Raw genomic sequence first — 8,823 nt, 5'->3', positions numbered from 1 at the left:
TTAATGTAGTCCCAATTTTAAAATTTTAATTGATTATTTCATTTAAACCAAATAAATTGAACCAATCACATTAGAAAAAATCACATCCGCCAATGGTTCTGAAAGTCAAATTAGGAATTCGGTTATAACCAAATGGAAAATTGAATTCTGAATTTGGATTCGGTTTTCCAAACTGGTTTTCAGTTTTTTGAACACCCTACCCACTCGAGCTCGGGTGGGATGAATTGTGTGTCGTGCCCACCCTTAGGGTAGTGTCTCATAGTTGTGGGTATAGTATTGCTATTTGATTGTCATCTTTCAATCTGAGGGAGAGTAACGAGTGTTACAGGTTTTTGACAAACATGATTGTTCCTAGCTTCTCCCCGATTAATAAATTACATTTGTTGGTTCATCTAAATGCGTGACTTTTGTAAAGAGCCTTGTGCTAGGCACGCCTTAAGGGCATATTCCATATATTCATATGGGGCATCATGTTTAGTGTCGCCCAACCTTATGCTAGTTTTCAAACAAAGTCCTTGTACAGAGTGCTCAAATCACTTATTAGATCTCCTATGTTTTTGATGGTGTATGTCATACACACCTATACACACAGAAACATGCGCATATAAAAAGTCAAGTATAATATAACTTTATAAATAATTGACACTAGATGCTGTAGACTGCACAATTATGATTTTCAAAAAAAAAATCAAAGGAAGACATAATTAAAGATGTGTGAACAAGAGTTTTGTGATGGCAGTTATGATTATAGTTATGACTATCAAGTTCAAACACAAATATGTTTTGTCCTTATTTAATTATTTTTTCCTTTGATTATTAAACAAGCAATTCATTTATCCTCTACTTTCAGTCACGCAATATAATTCATGTTACCTTTTTTTTTGATGGCTTAAGTATAGTCACAAAATTGCTCCGACCCTATTTAATTATTTTCTCCTTTGATAATCAGAATCAACTAATTCCTTTATTCTCTACTTTCAGCCACACAATAAAATCCATGCTACTTTCTTGGTGGCATCTTCCCATCATACAACACGTAACAAAGGTACAACACAATAATATCCGTGCGTACCATATTTGCTTCCACAAACCAACACTCCCATTCTACTTTTGAGATACACCCCAAAAAGGCCCCTAGACATATAAAACTACAAAAATGATCACAAAACATTACATTTTGGTTGTTATGTTTTAGATAGATTGTAACATCTATTATTGTTATATTTTATAAAAGACTTGTTATCTTGCCCATGAACCTTATGGTTCACCTGGTCCAAGATGTACCTATGCTTGTAACTGCCATATCATTTGTACTATTATTGCTATCGATGAATAAAATAGGAGATTAAAGAGAAGTTCTTCGTGTTTTTCACCTTGTTATTTTTCCGCACATAGCATGGTATGGTAGATCTCGTCGTGGATGCTCGTACACGTTTATCTTCAGATCCTCAATGGACTTTTAATTGGTATTAGAGCTATTGGCTCATGATCTGCTTAGAAAAGCTCAAAAACATATCTTTTCTGTACACATTTGATCATTCCAGAAGATGTGGCCGTTCAAATCTCATCACAACTTCACAAATTATCATATTCTTGGTATTGAACAAGATACTCAAAAGTCAGATCATTTCATCTTCGTTTTCCCCACAATATTAGTTAAAAACCTTCAAGTTAGCTTATACGGCGCATAATTCTTGGGAAGCATAACTTACACGCCGTATAAAACCTTTTTGACTACATACACGACGCATAACTTCAACGTGTAACTTACACGTCGTGTATGTTCCTCTCCGTATAACTTACACGCTGAAGAGTCAATGCATAAGTAGTTACACGCCGTGTAAGTTCTTTTGGTTCAAACTTACTTATGCGGCGCATAAGTTACGCGCTGCATACATACTTATATGTTGAAATTTGAAATTATGCGTTATTGCCGCTTATACGCTACAAATACTTATACGTTGATGATTCAAACTTGGATTTTGGAGAGAATAAATGGGATTAGTTCATGTGGTTATTCCCATATGATTGGATTGTGAGAATAGTATGAATTTGGATATTTGGGATATGTTTGTTGGATCCATTATTAGTTGATTGATTGAAGATCGTATGAATCAAGCACAAATATCTAATTCATGTGTGTACGGTGATTCATTATTGAAGATTGTATGTGGGAGATTGAAATGAGATAGCAATAAAGAAATTGTTGATTGTGGACTCATGAAAGATATAAAACTTGTGCTCCTATAGTGAATTCTTCAACCGAGCCGAAGTTGAGTTGATCATCGTGTTGAAACCGCACCAGAACCGCGTTGACAGAGACTTACCGAGACACGAGCATCACCTGCTAGTCGTGTCTTATTATGTGGTCATTCTTATGGTGAGCCTGTCTTGATCACCAGAAGCCACCCGTATCTTCCTAGCTGCAAGACTTAACAAACTATGGTTCCCAGTTGTGGCTGAGGATATATGTTAAACAGGGTCCCTTAAAATAGATTTTAGACTACCTCCACGAGCACGTTTGTTTCACAGGGTACAACAGTCAAGGCAGTATGTACTATCGGGTTACCCTGTAATGCGAGTTCGGGATCGAGTGGGAGTTGGAATTTGAGAGAATGTATCATTGGCAGGAGCTCGTTTGGTTTCGTGTCGGTGGTAAACGAAATGGTTAGGCCATGTGTGCATGTGGCTGTGACTGATCGGGTTCTCGGTGTCTCAGAATCTCCACCTGACCTTTCTATATATAGTAAGTCAGGTGATGAGTCACCATGACACGTGTCGACGCATGACACACTCACCAGACGCTTGGCACACTCCAGGAGTGCAGACCACCAGAAGCTGACACCTAAGATCTAACTCATCATACTTACTCACCGCATGTCGTGACACTCCTCTAAAGATGACACATGTTGTGATGGCTCGCTATTTGGACTGACATGTGTCCCATGACCCGGTCCAACTACCAAAAATACTAAGGCAGCTCTCAAGCTTTCTAGCAATATGGGACAAACCCATTTCCTTTTTTACCAATGTTCAAGCTCTCAACTACATATTTTAAAGTATCGATATCGCATTCATCTCTACTCTTTGTACTCGTTAATAATTAGTTTATCACTAACACATAAAAATTATTATTAGTCCAAAAATTTCCAACAAAGGATAACGAATACAGCACATTTGTTTTATAAATACTATACAAAGTGCTGTATAACACGACAAATATGTTACAACTTCACAATTTAGTAGGTAAATAACAGTGGCTAAAGACTCACAAACAAGTCCCATTTGATGCAAGTATGTAAATAACAGTGGCTAAAGACTCAGCAAACAAGTCCCATTTGATGCAACTATGTAAATAACAGTTGCTAAAGACTCACAAGCAAGTCCTAGTTGATGTAATTGAGCATAACATAAATTAGGATCATATCAATGAGAAACATTTGATTAATGTTTCGATCCATAATTTATCAATAAATTATTTTTTTGGTTTGAATCAATTTTAAAAAGCATACGATGAATTTTAAAAAATAATAGGATGGTATTCAATATTCAGGTTCAAGATAAAAAATATGTATCGGTCTGGTAAAAGGAATTTGCCTTCTGAATGTCGTGTTACAACACCTTATGATAACTCTAAGTTATATCAAAGTATATCAAAGTTGGTTTTTGAGACCGAAAGAACCCACATAATTTCTCGATCATCATATTTGATGACACATCAAACTTGTAAATTATTCAAGGAAATCTAACATGCATTATGCATTTATGCTTGCTAACATGGAATTAGTTTAGGTCTAAGTTCTTTAAAAAGAATAAAAGAAGTCATTAGCATTCAAGTGCATTAATGTAATAAACTTTAAGAGCGGTTCATGAGCGGTTGGTTTCTTAATCCGTTCATCAACGTATCTAAGTTTATAAACTTGTATTATACATGTATCACACATCATGTCACTTCACTCTCTTCATTCATTAATGATGTCAATCCAAATTTTTATTAATAATAACTTATTTAAAATCGTTAAATCTCATCCTTTTCTAAGCCTATGAAAACACAGTTTTAAGAACTCTTATGAGTACAAAGCAAATTCCATTTAGTTGAGGCATGTTTGGTCACTTTTGCAATATTAAAGGGTTGAATGATAACATGAGCAACAAAGAATGGTTCCTTCAAAAGAGGGAATTGCTTTATTTCTTTGTTCCGTACCTTAATTCCGTGATTGTGACGGTAGCATCTCTCTCTTTAAAAAAATATATACTAAATACAAATGGCTTAGACTTTTCATTCTATGTTCATCTCTCTAAATTCAATACAGTTTATCATATAAAAATGTAAAAAGGATTCATATTTAAAAAATATTGATTTTTAAAAAAATCTAGATTTGTTGCGTGCATAGCGTGCGTGTCTATATTCATAAGTCTTATTTTACTTCTTACGTAATTACTTTACTTTTACTTCATGTGTATTATTGTTTTTATGTGTGATTGATTACTTTTCTTCATATGCAATCATTTTTCTTCACAGGCAATTTAGGTTTCATATTTACAATAATATCACCACGTATACCACGTAAAATATAATTTAGGTTTCAAATTTACAATTATGTTACTATCATGAAATCAGTGATACAAATCCATCTTACATTGTGTTGTATATTTCTCGATTCCTTTAAAACTAATTTAATTATATACATGTTTTCTTTTTAACTTTGATTATTTAACTATAAAGCGTAGGTTTTATAAATAGAAAAACTATGAGTGTTTTTTTAATCTAGAAGATATAAATAAATATTTCTAATATTTTCTTATATTTTAAACGAAAGCTTTTAAACTTAAAAAGGTAAATCCTTATCTTGTAAAATTCATCATTTAATTTATATTAATAATAATTTAATATATAATAATAATAATTTAATATATTATTAACTAATTAAATGTATCGGCCTGTAAATATCATCATCCCACCCCTTTGATTGTTTATTTTTCTTTCTTGACTTTGTAGAAACTTCAACCGAGGGAGGCCCCACCACCACCACTGGGTCCCACCGAATCATCATCATCAACTCACTCGATTCCAATTCCAATTCCAATTCCAATTCCAATTCCAATTTCATAAAAATCAAACCTTCATTTCTTTCTTGGATTCTTTTTCTTTTGAATAAAAACACCCAAAATCATCATCATCTTTGTTCTTGATTTCTCTCACCCTGAAAAGAAAATGATTCTTTGGTGAGAGAAAGCACACATTTTTATTCATTGTTTGGGTCTTTGATTCTTCCAATTATATACCCTTTTGGTAAGTTTTGATTTGATGGTTTTTTTTTAGTGTTTTCTTGTCTCCATCCATGACTGTTTCTTGGGTTTATTTAATAATAAAAATATTAATTGGTTTGTTTGATTACGTATAGCTTTTGGGTTGATCAAGCTTTGTGGGTAGTAGGTGGAGCTTAACTTTTGATGCCCAAAAGTCTTCATCTTTTATCAAGAATTTGTTGGTTTAATTCATCAAGATCCCCAATTTATCAAAGGTATAATCCCAGTTCTTGAATTTTTAGTCAACTTTCAAGATTTGTTATAAAGTTATGTAATTTGATGATTTAGGGTTGCTTTGATATGGGGAGTGTTTGTACATATGCTGTCATCTTGTGCATAAAAGCCTGTTATTCTTGATCAAGTTCTTGATCGAATTCTTGATTGAATCGAATACTGTATTAGGATAGTTTATTTTAGAGGGCAAGAATGGATGATGATGCTAATTCTTGGATTAGAAGAACGAAATTTTCTCATACAGTTTGTCATAGGCTAGATTCCGCAAGGTTAGCCTCGTATTTAGCCGATGTCGAGCCGATTCGGCTTGCGGGTGTGAAAACCCGACCGCCGAAAGCCCTTGAAGATCCCGAATCGGTTCAAATCCAAACCAACCCTGTTTCAAACAAGTTTAGAACTGTGACCCCCCGCCACCCAAAACCACGGTTCCCGACACGTTTAAGGAGGCACGGTCTGATACTTAACAGTTCTCGACTCCACACCCTCAAAGGGTGGAAAGTGAAAAAGGGTATAAAGGGAAGAAAATGTTTCATCGGAACATGACTGCGGTTGATTTGAGGTCTACTGCGAATGGGACCACGAGCAATTTGAAACATTTTAATTCCATGAAGATTAGTAGTAAAAGAAAGATTAAGCGCGATTATTCTTGGTCAAAGTTGTTTGACCATGGCGGAGGGAAGGTTAATTCGGTTGAAATGGTTGATGATCATATGGTTGACCTTTCAAAGCTTTTTCTTGGTCATAGATTTGCTCATGGTGCAAATAGTCAACTTTACCATGGGATTTATAAGGACGAGCCCGTTGCAGTTAAAATAATTCGGGTTCCAGATGATGACGAAAATGATGAGTTAGTAATTCGGCTCGAAAATCAGTTTGCACGAGAAGTTAATCTTTTGTCCCGTCTCCACCATTCAAATGTCATTAAGGTATGTCTAGTTATATACTTATACGCATAGGGTGAGATCCTCTACAAACAGTTTTTAACGTGAGATATGTATGAACTAAGAAGCATTAGAGTAATCATGCTAATTATTTATTACGCCATAGTTTTAAATTAGAGCAATAATAATTACTCTAGTTCATTTTTTTGTAGCAAAATATAGAGTAATAATAATAAGTAATCTGCTGTTTGCTTAATTATTAATTTATTATTACACTGCAACAAAATGAACTAGAGTAATTATTATTACTCTAGTTCAAAACTATAGTGCAATAATGATTACTCTAGTGTTAGCATAATTACGCATTTACGCTAATGCTTCTTACACTTCTTGCGTTAAAAGTTGTTTGTATTTGATCCCGGCACTATATGTCACGTCCATTTATAGTTTGTCATTAAATGATATTATTATTTTGTCAGTGGTAGTTTGTTGCTGCGTGTAGACAACCGCGGGTTTTCTGTATTATCACCGAATATCTTTCCGAAGGTTCATTAAGGGCGTATTTGCATAAGCTCGAGGATAATACGGGAAAAGAGAAAGAATATCTTCCGTTACAAAAGCTTATTAAGATGGCTTTAGATATCGCCCGCGGAATGGAATATATACATTCACAAGGCGTTATTCATAGGGATTTGAAGCCTGAAAACATATTAATAAGCGAGGACTTTAAGCTTAAAATTGCGGATTTTGGGATCGGCTGTGAGGAGGCGTACTGTGACTTTTTGGCGGATGATCCGGGAACATATCGGTGGATGGCTCCCGAGATGATTAAACGGAAATCGTACGGTCGGAAAGTTGATGTGTACGGGTTTGGGCTTATTTTGTGGGAGATGGTGGCTGGGACTATCCCGTATAAAGATATGACTCCTATAAAAGCTGCTTTTGCTGTAGTTCATAAGGTATGTGTATCTCCTTTGTTGAAGGTGCAAATATGGGTGGTTAAACAGGTCGGGTTCGTGGGTTGGCAGGTCGAACCAGGCACGAGCTTGAAATTTTTCATGAATCTGAACACTAAACGAGCATGAAAATCGTGTCCGACATGTGGCATGTGGACCAGAAGAGGACACGAGCATTTGCAGGCTGACAAGAAGGCCCGTTTAACCCTAATTTTATTATTTTTCACGTATTAATGCTCTAGAACTATATTAATCTAGTAGTTTTCAAATGCTGTGACAGAAGGGCCAACTAGTTTAAGTTAAGACATAAAAACGCACCTTAAAAAATATAAACGAGTCAACCCCTTATCGCAAACTGATAATTGGGTTCTGTTTCCGTTTGGCTAAAACCAGAAAAACCAAACCTAACCGAAAAAACCGATTTAAAGTTATTTATAAGAAATTACAAAACTTTGTAGCCCAAAAAATTGGTTTATAATCAATTGATTATCCAAAAAAAAAAAAATTGTCCCAAAGTTTTAGGCCCAAAAATCATTATTTTGGCCGTATTTTTCCAGCCGATATTTTAAACTACAGAAATAGATCTAACATCATCTCTAACAGTCTATTATATTATATTCTAACCATTAATCATCATGCACGGGTTTCAAAATTATTTATATTCGTGTTTTCAGAATCTACGACCATCTATTCCGACCAACTGTCCTCCGGCAATGAGAGCGTTAATCGAGCAATGCTAGTCTTCACATCCCGAGAAAAGGCCCGAATTCTGGCAGGTGGTGAAGGTGCTAGAGGAGTTTGAAACATTAGTAGCTCGTGATGGAAACTTGAATCTTCTACAACACCCGACATGTTTAGATCATAAAAAGGGGCTTCGCCACTGGATTCAGAAACTCGGACCTCATCATCATCATCAACATCATAATCAACATCATCATCAGCAATCCAACTCGCCCATTCCTAAACCGAGGTTTTCATGAAACTTTGTGATGTAATTAAAAGTTAGACGGAGTGTTTGTTTTTGTCCTTTGTTTTGTGTTCTGATATGTGAATACCGGTACATTGTTGCTAAAGATTGATTACAGAAAAAACTGAAACATATTGGCTCGGTCGTATTATAACCGTGAATATGATTCCGAGGTTGTGTTTGGAGACCGGATTATGGTATTTAGAATGTTGATTTGATCTCTTACAAGTCATTTTGGATATGGTATAGTGCCCAAGAAACCGAAGTTCGGTTATGGTGATAGTTAAAAAATTCTCAAACCTGAAGCTAGCGGTTATGGTTATAGATAAGGAAAAAACCTAACCGAACTGCGATTTGCACACCTCTACTTGTGTTATCATTAGCAAGTTGGACCGTCAACACGAGTTTGGATCAACTAATAATAACTAAGTTGCGATAAACCACTCTACAATAGTAGTTAAGTGACTATTAAAAG

The 8,823-nt window shown here is 35.1% G+C and overlaps 1 pseudogene across 1 annotated transcript; it reads left to right on the top strand.

Moving 5' to 3' along the window:
• Window positions 1-5,416: 5,416 nt before the first annotated feature.
• LOC143611284 (serine/threonine/tyrosine-protein kinase HT1-like) lies at window positions 5,417-8,515 on the top strand (annotated as a pseudogene). Its single transcript, XR_013149745.1, has 3 exons — window positions 5,417-6,470; window positions 6,911-7,384; window positions 8,056-8,515. The product of XR_013149745.1 is annotated as a serine/threonine/tyrosine-protein kinase HT1-like (transcript).
• Window positions 8,516-8,823: the final 308 nt, after the last annotated feature.

Source organism: Bidens hawaiensis, unplaced genomic scaffold (assembly GCF_021521415.1).
Source record: "Bidens hawaiensis isolate Kalapana, Puna unplaced genomic scaffold, B.hawaiensis_p1.1 tig00030473_1, whole genome shotgun sequence".
Taxonomy (NCBI): domain Eukaryota; kingdom Viridiplantae; phylum Streptophyta; class Magnoliopsida; order Asterales; family Asteraceae; genus Bidens; species Bidens hawaiensis.
The sequence above is the reverse complement of the archived record's forward strand: the minus strand, read 5'-3'. Positions and strand labels throughout refer to the sequence as shown.